The 19,542-nt window shown below is 41.4% G+C and overlaps 1 pseudogene; it reads right to left on the bottom strand.

The window, feature by feature from the left end:
- Positions 1-16,689: 16,689 nt before the first annotated feature.
- On the bottom strand, positions 16,690-17,661 carry LOC133074125 (gamma-enolase-like; annotated as a pseudogene).
- Positions 17,662-19,542: the final 1,881 nt, after the last annotated feature.

Raw genomic sequence — 19,542 nt, 5'->3', positions numbered from 1 at the left:
TACTGTAGATCCTCACTGGTTATCTATTTTAAATATGGTAATATGTACATGTCAATTACAGACACACAATCTTATCTCTTTCCCCTACCCTTTCCCCTTGGTAAGTGTAAGTATGTTCTGTAAATCTGTGAGTCCATTTCTCTTTTTTATATCAAGTGCTATCACTTATACGCAGAATCTAAAAAGTTTTTTTAAATGGTAACAAATTGACTTAGAGTTGACCTTTTAATACCACAGGTTTGAACTATGTGGGTGCAGTTATACACGAGTGTTTTCAACAGTAAATATGATAATACTACACACTGTACAGATACAGAACCTCACATAGGTGTGGAAGAGTAACCATAAGTTATACTCACATTTTTGACTGTGTGGAGGCTCAGGGCCCCTAACCCCTGCATTGTTCAAGGATCAATAATACTTAAAAGATGTGGCTTACCTATATATTCTGAGTGCAAATCCAAAAAAGTAGGCAATTTGTTTACTCAATTGTTAATTGCTCTATCCATAGTGGCTGAAAAAAGTGTGGCATTCAGTAGATGTTCAATAAATATTCATTGAATATAGAAAGGAAAGCTTCCCAGGTGATGCTGGTGGTGGAGACCCTGCCTGTCAATGCAGGAAACATAAGAGATGCCGGTTTGATCCCTAGGATGGGAAGATCCCCTGGAGGAGGGCAGGCAACCCACTCCAGTATTCTTGCCTGGAGAATTCTATGGACAGAGGAGCCTGGCAGGCTATGGTCCATAATAACATAGAGTCAAACACATCTGAAGTGACTTCATCATCATTCAGTTGCTCAGTCAGTTCCATCTCTTTGAAACCCCGTGGACTGTAGCACGCCAGGTTTCCTTGTCCTTCACCCCCTCCTGGAGTTTGCTCAAACTCATGTCCATCATGTCAGTGATGCCATCCAACCATTGCATCCTCTTTCGTCCCCTTCTCTTCCTGCGTTCAATCTTTACCAGCATCAAGGTCTTTTCTAATGAGTCAGTTCTCATCAGGTGGCCAAAGTATTGGCACTCCAGCTTCAGCATCAGCCCTTTCAATGAATATTCAGGGTTGATTTCCTTTAGAATTGACTGGTTTGATCTCCTTGCAGTCCAAGGGACTCTCAAGAGTCTTCTCCAACACCATAGTTCAAAAGCATCAGTTCTTCAGCACTCAGCTTTCTTTATGATCCAACTCACATTGATACATGACTACTGGAAAAATCATAGCTTCGACCATACGGACTTTTGTCAGCAAAATGATGTCTCTGCTTTTTAAGACACTGTCTAGGTTTGTCACAGCTTTTCTTCTAAGGAGCAAGCATCTTTTAATTTCATAGCTGTAGTCACCTCCACAGTGATTTTGGAGCCCAAGAAAAATGTCACTGTTTCCCCATCTATTTGCCATGAAGTGATGGGAATGAAAAGCTTTGACCTTAGTTTTTTGAATGTTTAGTTTTAAGCCAGCTTTTCATTCTCCTCTTTCACCTTAATCAAGAGGCTTTTCAGTTCCTCTTTGCTTTCTGCCATAAGGGTGGTGTCATCTGCATATCCGAGGTTGTTGATATTTCTCCTGGCAATCTTGACTCCAGCTTGTGCTTAATTCAGCCTGTCATTTCGGAAGCAACTTAGCACACACAGAAAGGAATAGTTATTATTTTTTTTTAAAGTTTCAAAATAGTATGAATAGTCCAATCTCATTTAAGTTTTACCTAGATGTCCCAAGTCTTCAAGTGTTTAGCCTTTTCCTTTAAATACTCAAAACTAACAACTCTAGCCCTAATCATTTTCAACTTTTTAGGAGTAGAGGGGGACACATTACTAAAGGAGAGAGGGCTAATATTCAGTCAGTGGTTGCCTGTCACCTCATTTCAATTTCCTGCCCAGCTTTTTCACAGGTCTCACCTCAGCATCTCTCTGGCCTCTTCATCCACCACTTGACCACGAGCATGGACTGTCCTTCTTTAATCCCTCTTTCGCCACTAAAAACAGACTGTTCTGAGAACTACATTTTAACCGAAGACCTGTGAACAAGGGAGGGTCATTTCTTGTCAGTACAGAGAGCAACTTGAAAATAAATGTCCATCAATTCCAATCTCTCAAGTCATTCCATCTGCCTTTTCCCTCCTAAGTGTCCATATGTTTGTCCTCTATATCTGTGTCTCTATTTCTGCCTTGCAAGCAGATATACTGACAGGCATAAGAGAGGTAACTAATGAGAACCTGCTGTACAGCACAGGGAACTCTCCTCTGCGCTCTGTGGTGACCAAAATGGGAAAGAAATCCAAAAAAGAAGGGATATATGTGTATGTATAGCTGGTTCACTTTACTGTACAGCAGAAACTAACACATTGTAAAGCAACCATACTCCAACAATAAATAAATATAAAACGTATTGAAAAAGAAAATAAATGTCAGGCATCACTTGCCATCCCTAAATGCATTGGCAGTCTTTGACAAGGAGCTTTCTCTCCCATGCTTGTGGCCCTCCTAATCCCAACATCCCATGAGTCTACCTCACCAGCTCTTTACTACCTGGGCCTACCCTCACATGTTTATCTTCCCACATCCAAGACTTTCTTCATTATGTACCCCATGCTTACTCTCATGCAGCTCTAGAAACTGAAAATATCTGTTAGTTTACTACGCCAGCAATTGTGGTCTCTTCTTGGTCTCAAACTCTCTATCTCAGGAAAGCCCTGAGTCTTTCCTTTTCCTTTTCAGAGCCACTAAACCAACCCATTTGAATATTCATTGGGAAGGACTGATGCTGAAGCTGAAACTCCAATACTTTGGCCACCTGATGTGCAGAGCTGACTCATTGGAAAAGACCCTGATGCTGGGAAAGATTGAAGGCAGGAGGAGAAGGGGATGACAGAGGATGAGACAGTTCAGTAGTATCACCGACTCAGTGGACATGAGTTTGAGCAAGTTCCAGGAGCTGGTGATGGACAGGGAAGCCTGGCATGCTGCAGTCCATGGGGTCACAAAGAGTCAAACACGACTGAGTGACTGAGTGAAACTGAATTGAAACCAACCCATTACTGTTTTCTCCCACCAACACATCTACCCAAAACACTGTCTACCCCACTAGATCAATCTGCTCAAAGTGAAGGCTATTTTGGAACCAGTAAATGTTCTAGCCTCATTATGCATAAATATAATCAGAAAGAATAGGCACCAAAACATCAACAGCAGTTGTATCCAGCAGATGGGGAACCAGAGGTTGAAATAAAAAATACCTACAGGGCTAGGAAGGCAAAAAAACCAAGTGAATCAAGCTGATGTAATATTTCTTCTAAAGAAGCAACAAAGTTTGCAAGAGCATTTCTTTGTCAGATATGTGCCTGCTTAACTTTTTAAAGTTGTAAATATTGATATAATGTACTCAGGTTACCTGAATGCACATAGGTCTCCCTAAAATTAATTCATACACACTGCTTCAAATTTTCATAATTAAGAGTAGTCTGCCTTAGCCTGGATGGGTGGGGAGTTTGGGGATGAATGGATACATGTATATGTATGAATGAGTCCCTTTGCTGAAACTATCACATTTTCAATCAGCTATATTTCAATACAAAATAAAAAGTTTAAAAAAAAATAGTCTGCCCAAATAATTAAAACCCAGAAGAAACAGATCTGGAGATTTTTATCATGAACATCAGGATTCAAGTATATATGTAAACTCTTCTGATCTTTAAGTAATAGCTCATTTAAATGAAAATACTAAAATGACAAAGTTCAGTTCAGCCACTCAGTCATGTCCAAGCCTTTGAGACCCCATGGACTGCAGCATGCCAGGCTTCCCTGTCCTTTGTCAACTCCCAGAGCTTGCTCAAACTCATGTCCATCAAGTCAGTGATGCCAGCCAGCCATATTATCCTCTGTCGTCCCCTTCTCCTCCTGCTTTCAATCTTTCCTAGTATCAAGGTCTTTTCCAGTGAGTCAGCTCTTCGCATCAGGTTGCCAAAGTATTGGAGTTTCAGCTTCAACATCAGTCCTTCCAATGAACACTCAAGACTGATCTCCTTTACAATGGACTGGTTGGATCTCCTTGCAGTCCAAGGGACTCTCAAGAGTCTTCTCCAACACCACAGTTCAAAAGCATCAATTCTTCAGTGCTCAGCTTTCTTTATAGTCAAACTCTCACATCCAGTTGTGAGATTTTGTCACATCCAAAGTGAAAAAACACCAAATTAAAAATAGGTAAATAATCTAAATAGACATTTCCTCAGAGAAGAAATACAAATAGTCATGAACACATGAAAAAGGATACCATTGACCATCAGGGAAAAGCAAATTTGAAACCATAGAAGATACCACTTCACACCCACTAGGATGTCTAGAATCAAAAAGTCTGATAACAAGTGTTGGTGAGGATGTGAAAAAATTGCAGCCTTCATACACTGCTGGTGGAAATAGAAAACAGTGCTTCAGAAGCAATCTGGCAGTTTCTGAAATGCTTTGACATAGAATTACCACATGATTCAACAATTACCACATGATTCCACCCCTAGGTACATACCCAAGACAAAACATTCACACAGAAACTTGTACACAATACTCACAATAGCCAAAAAGTAGAAAACTCCCAGATGTCCATCATCTGATGAATGAAAAACGAAACTGCATTATATCTATACAATGGAATATAATTTGGCAATGAAATTGAATGAGGTACTGATATATCCTACAATATAGAAGAATTTGAAAATGTGCGAAGTGAAAGAAGTCACTCTCGGAAGATCACATATTGTATGTTCCCACTTAAACAAAATGTCCAGAATGGACAAACCCATAGAGATTGAAAACAGATTAGTAGCTGCCAGAGGTTGGTGGATAGGTATTAGTTACATGCTTCTGCCTGAAGTAATGAAAATGTTCTAAAATTGATAGTGGTGATGGATGCATGACTGTGTGAATATACTAAAAAAAAGTCACTAAATTGTGTATCATAAATGGCTGAATTATATGGTATACAAACTATATCTCAGTAAAACTGGTAAAAAAAAAAAAAAAAAAAAACACCAATGAGCCAAACAAAGCATATCTACAAGCCTGGCATTGCCTGCAGACTCTCCAGTTCAGGGTCTCTGCTTTATACCTCCTTATTTACTGAATGTTTTATAGTAAGTGACAAACTGCCATAGAGCTGGTGGCTGAAAGGACAGACATGCGTCTCATCATTCTGGAGGCTAGGGTGTCCAGATCAGGGTACTGCAAGGTAAATACCATTCTGCAGCCTCGTCTCTTGGCTTACAGGCAGCCACCATTCTCTGTATGCCCATATGACATATTCTTTGTCCACGTGAGAGGAGAGACAGCAAACAAGCTGTCTGGTGTCTTTTCTTATAAGGACACTGATCCCATCTTAAAGCCCTACTCTTAAAGCTCATCTAATCTTAATTATTCATCAAAGGCCCCATCTCCAAATGCCATCTTACTGGGTGTTAGGGCTTAAATATCTGGATCTTATGAGAGCACAAACATTCCGTCCAAAATAAGCATGAATTACTCTGAATTAACTATGCTTTTAAAAAATATTTTAATAAAAATAATGAAACCAGGACTTCCCTAATGGTCCAGTGGTTAAGAATGTGCCTGCTAATTCAGAGGACGCTGGTCTAGGAATTAAGATCTCACCTGCCATGGAGCAACTAAGCCTATGCATTGCAACTACTGAGCCCATGTGCCACGATTAAGATCTTAGGAAATCGAAAATAAATATATAAATATTTTAGAAAATAATGAAATCCCTCCTTCCTATACTCTGGTTTTATCCTACAAACTGGGAGTAAGCTCCATGAGAATGGGGGCTGGTGAATCTCAGCTATCTGACATAGAATTGGCTCTCAAAAATGTTTGTAAAAAGAAGGAAGGGGTGAAGGAAGAGAGGGCTAATAGGGGCCTAGGACTGAACCTACTGGCAGTTAGTGTAAGGGTAAGGGGTGAGAATTAAGAACAGGAAGTAATTGAACCTACAGAGTTGCAGAGATGAGCAGTCAGGCACTCAGACTTTCATCCTTAAATTTCACCTTTTTCATTCAGGTACCAGGGTTTGTCCATCCTGTTTTAAAGACAAGCAGTGAATTGATGTGCAAGTAATTCATCACTGTAGGTAATCCTTGTGCCCTGCCTTAAGTGATTCCAAATGACACAGATGCAGTAAGGTTGTCTACACATGGACATGAATCAGGTCTGAATTAGAGGTCAAATAGCAGAACTAGACCAAGCCTCTGTGAAATGAGACAACAGTGACCTGCTTATCGTGGGGTGCTCTCGGTGGACCCTGACACATGTGGCAACATGGAGTGAAGTCAAGGGCAGGAGATGTTATGAAAGTAGCCATGGGACTCTGTCCAGGATGCAGAAGTGCCTGTAACACCTGTGCCTTGTCTGTTAGGAAACGCAAGAGTTTCACAGTTTTCACAGCTTTGCTATGAAAGGAATATTCATGTGAGCTGTGCTGCTGATCACATCCCAGTTGTGTTCCTCAGACATTTCAATCTCTCCCCAACACATCTGACAACCTCACTCTCTTTCTTCCCCTTTCTTCCCTGCCCTGTTCCCTAAATTAACCTTCAAAGGTCTGGCCTGACATCTCTTACTTCCTAACAGTAAATATATCTAAAGTAATAACCAAGATTATTGCTGTCAAATCACACAAGCAAGGAACTCAGCATCTGGGGAGAGATTTCCAAGAAGCAGACATCAGTGCTATGTTTCAAAGTGGTCCTTTAAAAGACACAGTGCTAGGCTTCCCTGGTGGTTCAGTGGTGAAGAATCTGCCTGCCAATGCAGGGTACATGGGTTCGATCCCTGGTCTGGGAAGATGAGATCCCACATGTCTTGAAGCAGCTGGGCCTGTGCAGCATAAGTCCTGAGCCTGTGCTCTTAAAGTCCAGGAGCCTCAAACTACTGAAGCTTGAGCAGCCTAGAGCCTGCTCTGCGACAGGAGAGCCCGCCACAGTGAGCCGGTGCACAGCAACCAGGCAGCAACAAAGACCCAGTTCAGCCAAAAATATATTAAAAAATTAGTATTTTTTTAAAAAGACATTGGGGGTGGATCAGGATGGGGAACACATGTAAATCCATGGCCGGTTCATGTCAATGTATGGCAAAAACCACTACAATATTGTAATTAGCCTCCAACTAATAAAAATAAATTTAAAAAAAGACATAATGCCTTGTATTTGTCTAGATCTTTCCACATAACAAGCACTTTCCCGTGTTTATCTCATTTGATTTTTTTGAATCTCACAGGTACTGTCTTCTGAAAGCTGAAGCTCAGAGAAGGGACCTGGCACAAAACGTTTAAGACTGAAGGGAGTATTCACACGGTGCAGACACTGCCGCTGATGCTTAGGTGTGTGAAGCCACCTAATGTTCGGGACTACTTTGGCAGAAGGTACAGTTATTACTCAGCGAGGAGATGGAACACCAAGAGGCCCTGTAACCCAAGTCAAGAACTCACAAGTTTGCAAAAGAAGCAGTTGGACAGTGGGGATGCCAACCCAGCCTGGCCAGCTCCTGAGCACACAGGTTCAGCCTCTGGGCTCATCTGCCTCCCTCCGCATGAGTGGCAGAAACCATTCTGTGATGCCAGAACTTTTGTACCATCTGTTCGTCCAGATCATTACTATTGTTTATGATGGCACTGAGGTAGTGGGAGTGTTGGAATTTCAATAAAGGTAAGTGATTTGTAACCTTGTCTTTCTGAACTTTTATATCCTATAACTAAGCATGTGTGCACACACACACTCGACTTGTATGAATTGATGACATTTTTTTGATGATTGAAAAAAAGAATCTTACTCATTACTCTTTGGAGAAAAAGAATATTGTAGGTCTTCCCAAAGCCCCTCAAAACAAGCTTCATGAAGGAGATGCAGGAGTTGGAGCCTGAATAGAAGGTGGGGCGGGTGGAGAGTAGAGGCTTGGGGGATGCCTGAGAAAGTAAACATATCAAGACATGCTCATTTTGTTTCTATTATCATGTGCCTAATTCTGGTAGCTGTGAAAATGTCCTTTTCATGGATATTTCCCTCAAAGAGCTTACACTGTCAAGGAGACAAGCCCTACAGATATAAAATAATTAAGAGAACTCCACTAACACAATTGTGAGAGCGTGTGGTATTGACAAGTGATTCTCATTTTGGACATGAGGATCTACGGCCGGGTACAGTTACTATACACAATCTCTGTAGTGGCATGTGATAGCCTGCAAGCGTCCTTTTTTACATACTTCTATGTGTGTGTGTGGCAAGGAAGTGTATGATTGTGATTATACTTTTAATCTCTATTGACTGAGAATATATATATATATATGTGTGTGTAGATAAATCCAAGAACACCCTGGAATAAATATCCTGCATCCATGGGTGCAGGACCTTCATGTTTTAAGAAAAAAGGAAACAAAATGAGACAGAATGAGAAGTTGTGGGACTGAGCATAGACAATGAACAACTAGTGAAATGTGAATTGAAAGAAGCATGAGATGTTCAAAGCATGAGATGTTCAAAGCAGAGGGAATACAGATCAGATGAAAGCATCACTTTTGAATTGGTGGGGCCTACAGGGAGTAATGATATTTTCTAATATTTATTTTATTTCTTTATTTCTTTATTTTGGCTGCTATGGGTCTTAGTTACAGCTGACAGGATCTTTTCCACACCAAGTGGGCTTCTTAGTTGCAGCAGGTCGCCTCTTAATTGCATGCATGAGGGCTTTAGCTCTCAAACCTGGGTCCCCTGCCTTGAGAACATGGAGTCTTACCCACTAGACCATCGGGGAAGTCCTCAGTAATGCCATGTTTAAGCTCTACTTTTTTCATGGTTTTATCTCTTTATAATCTTATATAGTTAAGCAAGGACCTACTTGGAAGGACTTCCCTGACAGTCTAGTGGTTCAGACTTTACCTTCCAATGCAGGGGGCATGAGTTCAATCCCTGGTCAGGGAACTAAGATACCACATGACTTGCAACCAAAAACCATAAACAACAGAAGCAATATTGTAACAAAGTCAATAAACAATTTTTAAAAAATGGCCCACTTAAAAAATTCTTTACAAATTAAAAAAAAATCTGCTTGTAATACAATGGCTTCTTATAATTTTGTGGCCAAATGTATCATGAAAATTATTCAAATGGCTATATTTTTCCAGTGCAATGTTTCTAGGCCACTTAGGTAATCCATGGTAGTAACATATGAACTAGGCCAGATGACCACTGACACATACTTTACATCCTTACTGCTAGGGAAACTCTGAAGTGAAAACTATAATGTCACATACAGATTTCAATAACTACTCAAAGACAAAAATAGGCATATATTTAAGATTCTTTTCATCAAGATATGGTTGAATGGATCTTGCCATGTCTGGACTGCTTAACCCTCTGGAGAGGAATAAAGGCAGCATTACGTCAAATACCTCGGTAATCTGCCTATTTATTATATCATTGTTTTGAGAAGTACCAGTGATTCTTTATGATTTCTCGAAGAACATGAAACAACAGTGGAAGGAATGATTCTGAGAGCACAGGGCTAACATTTTAGCTTTATAGCTTGACAACTGAGATTACACAGACAACATTCAGTTTCCTATGTCCTCAAGCTCATAATATTTTACATCCTAAAAGACCTTGTGTTGTTTCCCAGCTTCAAGACAAGGGTCCTAAAGAGAAAAAGAGATGTTAGACACTGTATGGTGTCCCAAGTGAGCCAGATGAATGAAAGCAGAGCTAGAGGTGGAGTAATTAGGTTGTTTCACAGAGAAAGTAGGAGGGGGAGAGAAAAAGGGTGTGTCAGCTACTGTTGTAACAATGCAGCATGATAAAGTATCCCAAAACTCAGGGGACTGAAACACCAGCACTGCTTCTTTATACACAGGTCTTTAGCTTTGCATACATGACTGCTCCAGGCTGTGGGTTGGTTCTAGAATGCACACTGGGACCAAACCCACTCTCGACATCTTTCATCTTCCTTGAACAAGTATGGACAAGTAACTGAAACAAGTTCTTTCTGATACTCAGCCACCTGGGTTACTATTACAATCAAAAATCAAATGTGAGAAAAATCTGGAACTACTTAAGACTCTCTTGAGATGTAAGAAAAAGAAAAAAATACCAGTCATGATCTGGGAAATATGATTCTCTCCAAACAACCTTCCTGATCTCACACCTTTGCTCCTATCTCCTAAGTATACTTTCCGATGAGTTTCTGAACTGTGTCTACTTCTTCAAATCTACAAATACATGGCTAAACTCATAATTTAAAAAAAAGGATATTGAAGAAAGAAACAAAGATAAAAGGCCACATTTGATAATAAGCAGCAGACACCACTTTGTAAATCACTTTATTCTTTCTGAGCCACAGTCTCTACAAAATGGGACTTTTGACCTTAGACAATGTTGGCAGCCTAAAGGAGTAAAGTAACTGGATGGAAGGGAATGTAATTCCAGTCTTTAGTGTCTTCCTGAGAGATATGCTAGCATTAAACAAATTTAGGAGCATCCTCTCCTTAAATAAAAATCACTATTATGAGAGTTTCTAAAGGCCAAGTTTGAACCAAAAATAAACATGTTAGTAGATATTTATTGGAACAATTGCCCTGAGAAACAGGTTTCACTTTGCAGCTGAATTTTTTTCTCTGAGGGTAGTTTCAGGGTAGGGAGCGATATCAGCAACAGGAATGAGGAAGGGCACTGATGACTTGGAGGAGGCAGGTTTTCTCTTGGAATGGCACACAGACTACTAGAAACTCCAGTCCCGTTACTTCCTTTCTCTCTGCTCCATGTCTTCTCCACACTCGGCAAGCGTGGGCCCCGTGCAAATGAGTGTCACAGGGGGTCAGGAGGTGTGAGCCAGCAGGGCCCACTCAGAGGTACTGGGGGCACTGGGGTCTGCTTGGGTCGTGGCAAGTGGCTGATTTCACTTGTCAAACAAAGGAGCTTCCATGAGCTTCCTCCTACAACCGCCTCACCTTGGATGATGAATAGAAGGGCAGGGTGGTGGAGCAACCCCTCCCTGCCATTTCCACTTGTGCTATTGAGTTTTGGAGATGTTGTTATTCCACTGGCCTTCAGGCTCAGAGCAAATGCCCAGACACGCAGGGACAGCACATTGTCTTGTTGATCACCAGAGACTTGCCAACTCTTGGCCAAAGAGGTGGCTGCTAAGACTGGAAAATCAACTTGGTGGGAAGCACCTGGCAGGCAGCAAACTCTCTTATACCAAGCAATGAAAACAAGTAAGGAAGAACTAGCCTCAGGCAAGCGGGGGAATCAGGGCCCCAGCTCCTATCTTGCTGCCAGCTGAAGCCCGAAACTGTTTCCCTGATAACGTGGGCCAAATATGCCCCAGTCCTTTAGGAGCACCTTGCAGCATGTGGAATGGGGCCAGACTCACAAGCCCAGAGAGAAAATGAGCTTCAGGATCACAAAGCTGCCAGCTGGATGGTATCTATGCCCTGAGTGTTTTCTTGGTTTGCTTTTCTCATGTTCTCCCTCAGTACTGACTACAGTAACTGAGTCTTTTCACGCCAGCCTATCTCAGTGGTGGAACTTTCCAGAGAAGACAGAGCTCCCCCAACCCAGAGCAGTACGTGGTGGCGTGGTCACTCTAGAAGAGAGTGTCTCAGAGGTGATAGACTTGGAGCTGCTTGGTTCAGGTGGTTTTCCCTATTACCAGCAAACTGGTAAATTTTCACTTTAATGGAGGAATTTCCCTCCCACAAAGAATGGCATGCTATTCCTTGTGTAGGGAGGAAGCTCCCTTGGGAGCCAAGAATGTGGTTTCTGGAATTAGACCTAGGACTCAATTTGGTGGACTTCCCCAGTGGCTCAGTGGTAAAGAATTTGCCTGCAATACAGAAAATGCAGAAGACACAGGTTTGATCCCTGGGTCAGGAATATCAGGAATATCCCCTGGAGGAAGGCAAGGAAACCCACTCCAGTATTCTTGCCTGGAGAATCCCATGGACAGAGAAGTCTGGCGGGCGACAGTCCATAGGATCTCAAAGAGACAATTGAAGTGACTGAGCACGCATGCATGCACTAAATTTGGTCCCACCACTTAGAGCTGTGTGGTCTTGAATAAGTTGCTTAATTACTGAAACTACTTTTCTCATCTATAAAATGGAGATAATAATTGTAATTTAAAGGTTGTTATAAGGGTTAAATAAAGTAAAGCTTGTAAAGTTCTTGGCACAAGGCCTGGAAGAACTGAATACATATTTATCATTATCACATTATTATTATCATTACTCCTTATTCTTCCTGGAAATTTGGAGAACAGAGGTGATACTCAAAACTTTAGGGTAGAAGAAATTGTTAATTCCCCCATCTTTCTCTATTTTGGTCTCCCCATCATATGTGGACTGCTGGCTCCGATTAATTTAATAAGATCACACTTTCCAAGATGGGAGGAACAGTCATTGGAAGTTCATAAAGCTCTTTCGTGAAGCCAGTTGACTCCTCAACAACTGAGGCAACACATGCTCCTCAGTTGCATCACGGAAACCAAAGGCCCCTCATGTTTTCTGATGCAAGATTAAGGTCTTAATATTGATTAAATCATTTAAAAAATGAGAAACAGATTTCCCCTTCACCAACATTACAGTTTAATTTTGCAGGACAAGCTACCTGTATTAAGCATACAGTTTAAGAATCCATGATTCACAACCATTATGGAGAATAGCAAGGAGATTCCTTTAAAAAACTAAAAATAGAGGTACCACATGATCCAGTAATCTCACTCTTGGACATATATCCAGAGAAAATCATAATTCAAAAGGATGTATGCACCCCAGTGTTCACTGAAGCACAATTTACAATAGCCAGGACATAGAAGCAACCTAAATCCATTGACAGAGGAATAGATTAAAAAAAAAAAAATGTGGTATATATACACAATAGAATATTATGCAGTTATAAAAAAGAACCAAATAATGTCATTTGCAGCAACATGGATAAACCTAGCGATTATTACACTAAGTCAGACAGAGAAAGACAAATATCATATAATATTACTTATATGTGGAATCTAAAAATAAAATAGTAGAAATGAACTTACAAAACAAAAACAGAATCACAGATATAGCAAACAGACCTGATTACCAGGGAGGGAATGGGGGAGGAATAAGTTGGGAAATTGAGGTAGTTTTCTTTACTGCAGGCTAGACCAGTTATTTTGGACTTTCCATTGGGTCCTAGGTATTTTAAAACTACTATATATAAAATAGATAACTAAGAAGGACCTGGACTTTCCAGGTGGTACAGTGGTAAAGAACCCACCTACGAATTCAGAAGATGAAAGAGACATGGGTTGGATCCCTGGTTTGTGAAGATCCCCTGAAGAAGGAAATGGCAACCCACTCCAGTATTCCTGCCTGAAAAATTCCATGGACAGAGGAGCCTGGCGGGCTACAGTCCAACAGGAGGCAAAGAGTCAGACATGACTAAGAGACGAAGCACAGACACACGATAGGGACCTACCATAGAACACTTCTGTATACTCTGTAATGACCTATACGGGAAAAGAAGCTTAAAAAGTGTGTGTGTGTGTGTGTGTATACATACATACATATAACTGATTCACTTTGCTGTACAGCAGAAATTAACACAACATTGTAAATCAACTATACTCAAAAAAAATTTAAAAAGAAAGAAAAACAGGAAAGGATAAAACCAAGGTTAGAATTCTTTCTACATTATCCTCCTGCCTCCCTCAGTAAAATTCTACTATAAAGACAAAAAAAAAAAAAAAAAAAAGAGTTCATGATTTATGACTCATGATGAGGGACCATCGAAAGGAAAAGTTAAATTGGAGAAACAACATCCCCCATCCACTGGACTGAAAATTCTTTCCCATACTCAATACAACAAGATTCACTAAATAAAAGATAAAAGAAGAGAGATGCTCCAAATGGCCAGATCTTTTCCTTTGATAAGGGGTATTTTTAGATAAGTGGAAAAGGACAGGGATGTTCAGGTCATAGAAATAGAGACCCTGAGGGCAGGGCAGAAGAAAATGGAAATATCACAAGGGACACCCCTCCCCCACCCCCACACACACGTTTTAAAGTACCTAGGACCCAATGGAAAGTCCAAAATAACTGGTCTAGCCTGCAGTAAAGAAAACCACTTATATCTGCCCACTGTGGAGTGCCAATTTTGGTGAGACTAAAGATACCAGCAAGGAGATCAAACTAGTCAATTCTAAGGGAAATCAACCTTGAATACTCATTGGAATGACTGATGCTGAAGCTGAAGCTCCAATACTTTGGCCACCTAATTCAAACAGCCAAATCATTGGAAAAGACCCTGACGCTAGGAAAGACTGGCAAAAGGAGAAGAGGGCAGCAAAGGATGAGATGGTTGGATGGCATCACCAGTTCAATGGACATGAACTTGGACGAACTCCAGGAGATGGTGAGTTACTGGGAGGCCTGGCATGCTACAGTCCATGAGGTGGCAAAAAGTCAGACACAATTTAGCGACTGAACAACAACAAAAGATACCAAATGGAAAGGGGAGGGAAAGGGTCCCGTTTGGTCCTATCTCCTCCCAAGCTGAGAGGCAGCAACAAAAAAATCAAGTGAAATGTATTTTGAAATTCCACATAGAGATCAATGGTATGGGTTAATGAGGCCAGGAAAATCAGGGAAGTTAGGACAGGCTCAATGAGTCAAAGAAACACTAACATGACAGGTGGAGAGAATAAAAAGTAGGAAAGCTGAGATAAAATAATAACCACTAAAGAAATCAAATTAGAGAGAAGTTTCCCCCACCTAAAGACAGGCTTAGACAATTACAGGAAATTACCTCGGCAGTTTTACTAAAACTTCAAGTAATTAATGCTATAAATCTTACAGGACTTGCCTCAGTGATGAAAAAAAGTGAGGAAGCTACTTGGCTCATGTTGGAATCCCAATATGACCCAGAGGGCACAGCTGGATAGAAAGAGCATACCAAAAGAAAATGTACATCTGTTTCTCTTATGAGCATAGACTCAAAAACATGAAGTAAATAATAGTACATCAAATTCAGTAGCTTCTGCTTCAAAATGAAAGAGAAGGATTATCCTAATGTTCCAGGTTTTTGTCAAAAAAAAGCAGCTATAATTTAAAAAAGAAATCAGAGGAGAACCTACAGTGTTTTGTTTTTTTTGTTTGTTTTTTTTGTTTTTGCCAAACTGGCCCCAAACTCCATTTCATGATACCAAGATTCAAAGAATGCTCAAAATGCATTTAAACAGGATTTAAAAGTATTTGTCTAATGCTTCAATCACCGTGATCTTATCGCAGCCAATAGGAAGGAGAAAAAAGGGGAAGAGGGGCATGACCTCCTCATTGAAAGACACTCCTCAAAGTCTCACAGAACACATTCACTTACATATGTTTTGCTGGAGTTTAATGAAATGTCCACCCTCAGCCTCAAATGCAGCAGGGAAATGTGGCCTTTGTTCCAGGCAACCCTGTTCCCACTTAGGGCGGCAGATCTCCTCCTAAACTAGTTCTATTGTTGAGTCACTCAGTTGTGTCCAATTCTTTGTGACCCCCATGGACTGTAGCCCACCAGGCTCCTTGGGCTGGAGAAAATCCATGGGATTTTTCCAGGCAAGAATACTGGAGAGGGTTGTCACGCCCTCCTCCAGGGGATTTTCTCAACCCAGGGATCAAACCTGTGTTTCCTAAATTACAGGCAGATTCTTTACAGTGAGCCACCAGGACTTCTCTCCTAATATAGATGATAGATAGATAGATGATAGATGGATGGATAAGAACAAGAAAGTTAGGATTGGGAAGAGTGGGACAAGGGTAGAGCCCCCAGGCACATATCTCCACCTCTGGACTGACCCAGGTTGCAGTGAAGGCTTTCAGCACACACAGGAACCATCATCGGGGGCCCTTTCTGTTACTCTTCCCATTTCGGCAAGATCCCCACCTCAAGCCATCTAGTAATCTACATTCACAAGAAATACAGACACACGGTCCCCTAGAGTTATGGGGAAGTGATTTATTAACTAACAGGATGAATAAAAAATAAATAAAAACATACATTTATTTGGAAAAGGAAATGGCAACCCACTCCAGTATTCTTGCCTGGAGAATCCCACGGACAGAGGAGCCTGGCAGTCCACAGGGTCACAAGAGTCAGATATGACTTAGCGACTAAACCACCACCACCAAACGCATACATAATCTTAGGCCAGGCCAGTGCACACAGGGAGCACCTGCCTTCATTCAGCACCGCACAGGTCCTACCTTCTATGCAACCTGGAACCCAGAGAGGGGAGAGTGGAGGCACCAGGGGCTGAACCAGCCAAGAAGCGGTGCAGCCGGGCAGGCTGGGTGTCTGGAATGAAACTGCAAGCAGGATTGAAAGGTTCCAGGAGAATGAGCCAGGGGTTCCAAGTCTCAGGCCAGGCAGAAGGATCACAGTATGCTGGGATTACAGACATTATGTCCTGGAAATCGAGCTTCATGCCCCAGCTCTTCTGTGATTCTCATTCATGAGCAGATTGTACTTAGCCAGGTGCACCAGGCACCAGTATTGATCTGGCCTGTGAACAGTTCCCCCACCATATTGGCAATGAATGTGTCTTCAATCTCTCCCAAATGGTGACTCACCACGACCCTCAGCCATTCTCCTGGGCTAGCTTGCACACTTGGATGGCTTTGGTGATCAGATTGATCTGCCTAAATGTCAGCCTCAAGGGACACAAGAAGACAGGCCCTTAACCAAGTCCTGGTCCCCAATGTATCAGGAAGAGTTAAAGTCTTAAAGTCATATCTGCTACCATGATAAACCTCTGAGGTGGCAACATCCATGCTGATGACCATCTTTTCTGTGTAGCCAGCCTTGTCAATGGCTGCATTTACCAGCTCCAAGGCTTTGCTTGGAAGCTTCTGATCTCCAGAATTTAGGGGGCAAAGCCATGTTCATCTCCCACATTGGTGGCATCTTTGCCATGCTACTCCTAGAAGAGTGTGTGATAGACCTCCACCTTGAGTCGCATGACATCCTGAAAGCTCTCAGCACCCATGGGGAGGATCTAAACTCCTGTGTGGTCAGCTTGTTCCAAGCATGAGAGCCACCCCTGAGCATGTTGTAGGCACAGGCAGGATGAGATCTGAGTTCTTGGCCAGCTGAGCAATGTGGTGGTGAAGGGGCAATTCCGGCTTGACCGCCCCTGATTTACGCATGGCCAAGGACACATTCAAGACGGCTTTGCCCCCAAACTTGGACTTGTCCTCAGTCTCATCCAAGTTCGACATCAGGTGGTCCAGCTTCTCTAATTCCATCACAGAGAGACACAAGCTGATGAGGGTGCAGATGATGGCAATGCTGATGTGGTCCATTGCCTTCAGAACATGACTGCTTTGCAGTTTGTCCCTATCCTTTAGCTCCAGAGCCTCAGAGATAACAGTGGAGTCTCCAATGGGTACTGCCGCCTGGAAAAGACCTGAAAGGGGAACATGGAATGAGGAGGAAGAGGGAGGACACTACAGGAGTCAGAGGGTCCTTCAGCCTTCTAGCTCTGCACTCCTGTAGTCACATCCAGCCTTCTCCCCATACTGCTTCTTAATACCCACCCCTTCCAGGCACATACACATGGAGGCAGATGCACAGGCAATGGCCTCCTCATCTGCCCAACTGGAGCCCCACATGCACAAATAGGAACCTGAAGAAATGTAGCTATGTAGGCAGCACACACAATACACACATACAGCACACACACAGGGGGAAGAGGCAGGATGCATCTCCAAAAACCTGCTATTGTTTAGGAAAAGTTAAAAGATGCATTTCAAACCATCAGTCTCATTCTTGGAACGAGAGAAACTCCCCTACATATGAACAAGAAACATAAGGAAGGAGAACCACAGTAGCATGATTTGTCATTGTGAAAATTAGAAACAACCTCATACGTGTCAAGGAGAGTGGATTTTTTACATGAGGTATATTCAATATTCATTCAATACCATATTGCTACTGCTAAGTCACTTTCAGTCATGTCTGACTCTGTGCGACCCCATAGACGGCTGCCCACCAGGCTCCCCCATCCCTGGGATTTCCAGGCAAGAATACTGGAGTGGGTTGCCATGTCCTTCTCCAATGCATGAAAGTGAAAAATGAAAGTGAAGTCATTTAGTTGTGTCCAACTCTTAGCGACCCCATGGACTGCAGCCTATCAGGCTCCTCCGTCCATGGGATTTTCCAGGCAAGAGTACTGGAGTGGGGTGCCATTGCCTTCTCCCAATACCATATTACATAATGCTAAAATGAATGATCTTTAGATCATGTATAAGGCAATATGTATCAAAACAGATAAATCTCAGAAATGTAATGTAAAATCTGGTACTATCTACACAAGCTTTGAAAATGTAACACTTTAAGGATTACCTAGGAGTCTGTGGGGGGTGGGGCAGGAGGGAAGAGCATGTACATGTATATAAATGGAATAAAGTGTGAAAATGTACTTGAGAATGATAAATACAAGATTCATGATGGAGGTCATTTCTTAAAAATGAAGAAGGGAAATGGGATCTGGGTGTGTTAGAAGAAGTACTATATTAATTAACTATATTAATGGGTACCCAGGGGTCCTTTATGCTACTGTACTTGTCTGCTATCATTTAAATATGTCAGAATTTAAAAAATATTAAGAATTTACTAGTAACCTGTAATTTTAAAGCTGTTTCTTTCACAAAAAGGCCAATATTTGTTTCAAAAACATAATTTTTTTGATAGAGTATTACACATGTAAAGTAGTTTCCTGACTTATGAAACAACTTCCTTTTAACAAACTCTGAAGTATATCTTTAAATTGCATTAAGTGTCAATTCTGTTTAACTCCACATACTTGCAAATTCTTGGGAAATACTTCTGTTGATATGAATTTAAAGACTTGTCATTGGATAGTAATATAGTTAATTATTAAAGGAAGAGATACGGAAAACCTGGAACCACTTAAATTCGGTGTTAGGAACTGAGCTTAGAAAGAGTTTGGGAAGGTCATGTTTACACTGCTATATTTAAAATGGATCACCAACAAGGACCTACTGTACCCCACAGGGAACTCTGCTCAATGTTACGTGGCAGCCTGGATGGAACGGGAGCTTGGGGGAGAGTGGATACATGTGTATATATGGCTGATTTCCTTTGCTGTTCACTTGAAACTACCACAACCTTGCTAATCAGCTATACCCCAGTACAAAATAAAACGTTTCAGTTCAAAAAATAAATAAATGAATAAAGGAAGAGATAAATACCTGCCCAAAGTGTTCAGACAACTGGAAGAAAAAAATATGGCTAGTTCTTGTAACAAAAATTTACCAAAATGTAATCATTTCAGCTGTGCACACACTGACTGCTCTAACTGGCATGTTATGTAATAAAAGCTTGCAAATATAGTATTATTCACAGGATATATGTTCCAAAAGCACCAGTGGATGCCTGAAACTACAGATAGTACCAAACTGTAAAAATACTGCTTTTTCTATATGTACATCCCTTTGATAAAGTGTACTGTTTAGGCACAGAAAAAATTA

Source organism: Dama dama, chromosome 19 (assembly GCF_033118175.1).
Source record: "Dama dama isolate Ldn47 chromosome 19, ASM3311817v1, whole genome shotgun sequence".
Taxonomy (NCBI): Eukaryota; Metazoa; Chordata; class Mammalia; order Artiodactyla; family Cervidae; genus Dama; species Dama dama.
The sequence above is the reverse complement of the archived record's forward strand: the minus strand, read 5'-3'. Positions and strand labels throughout refer to the sequence as shown.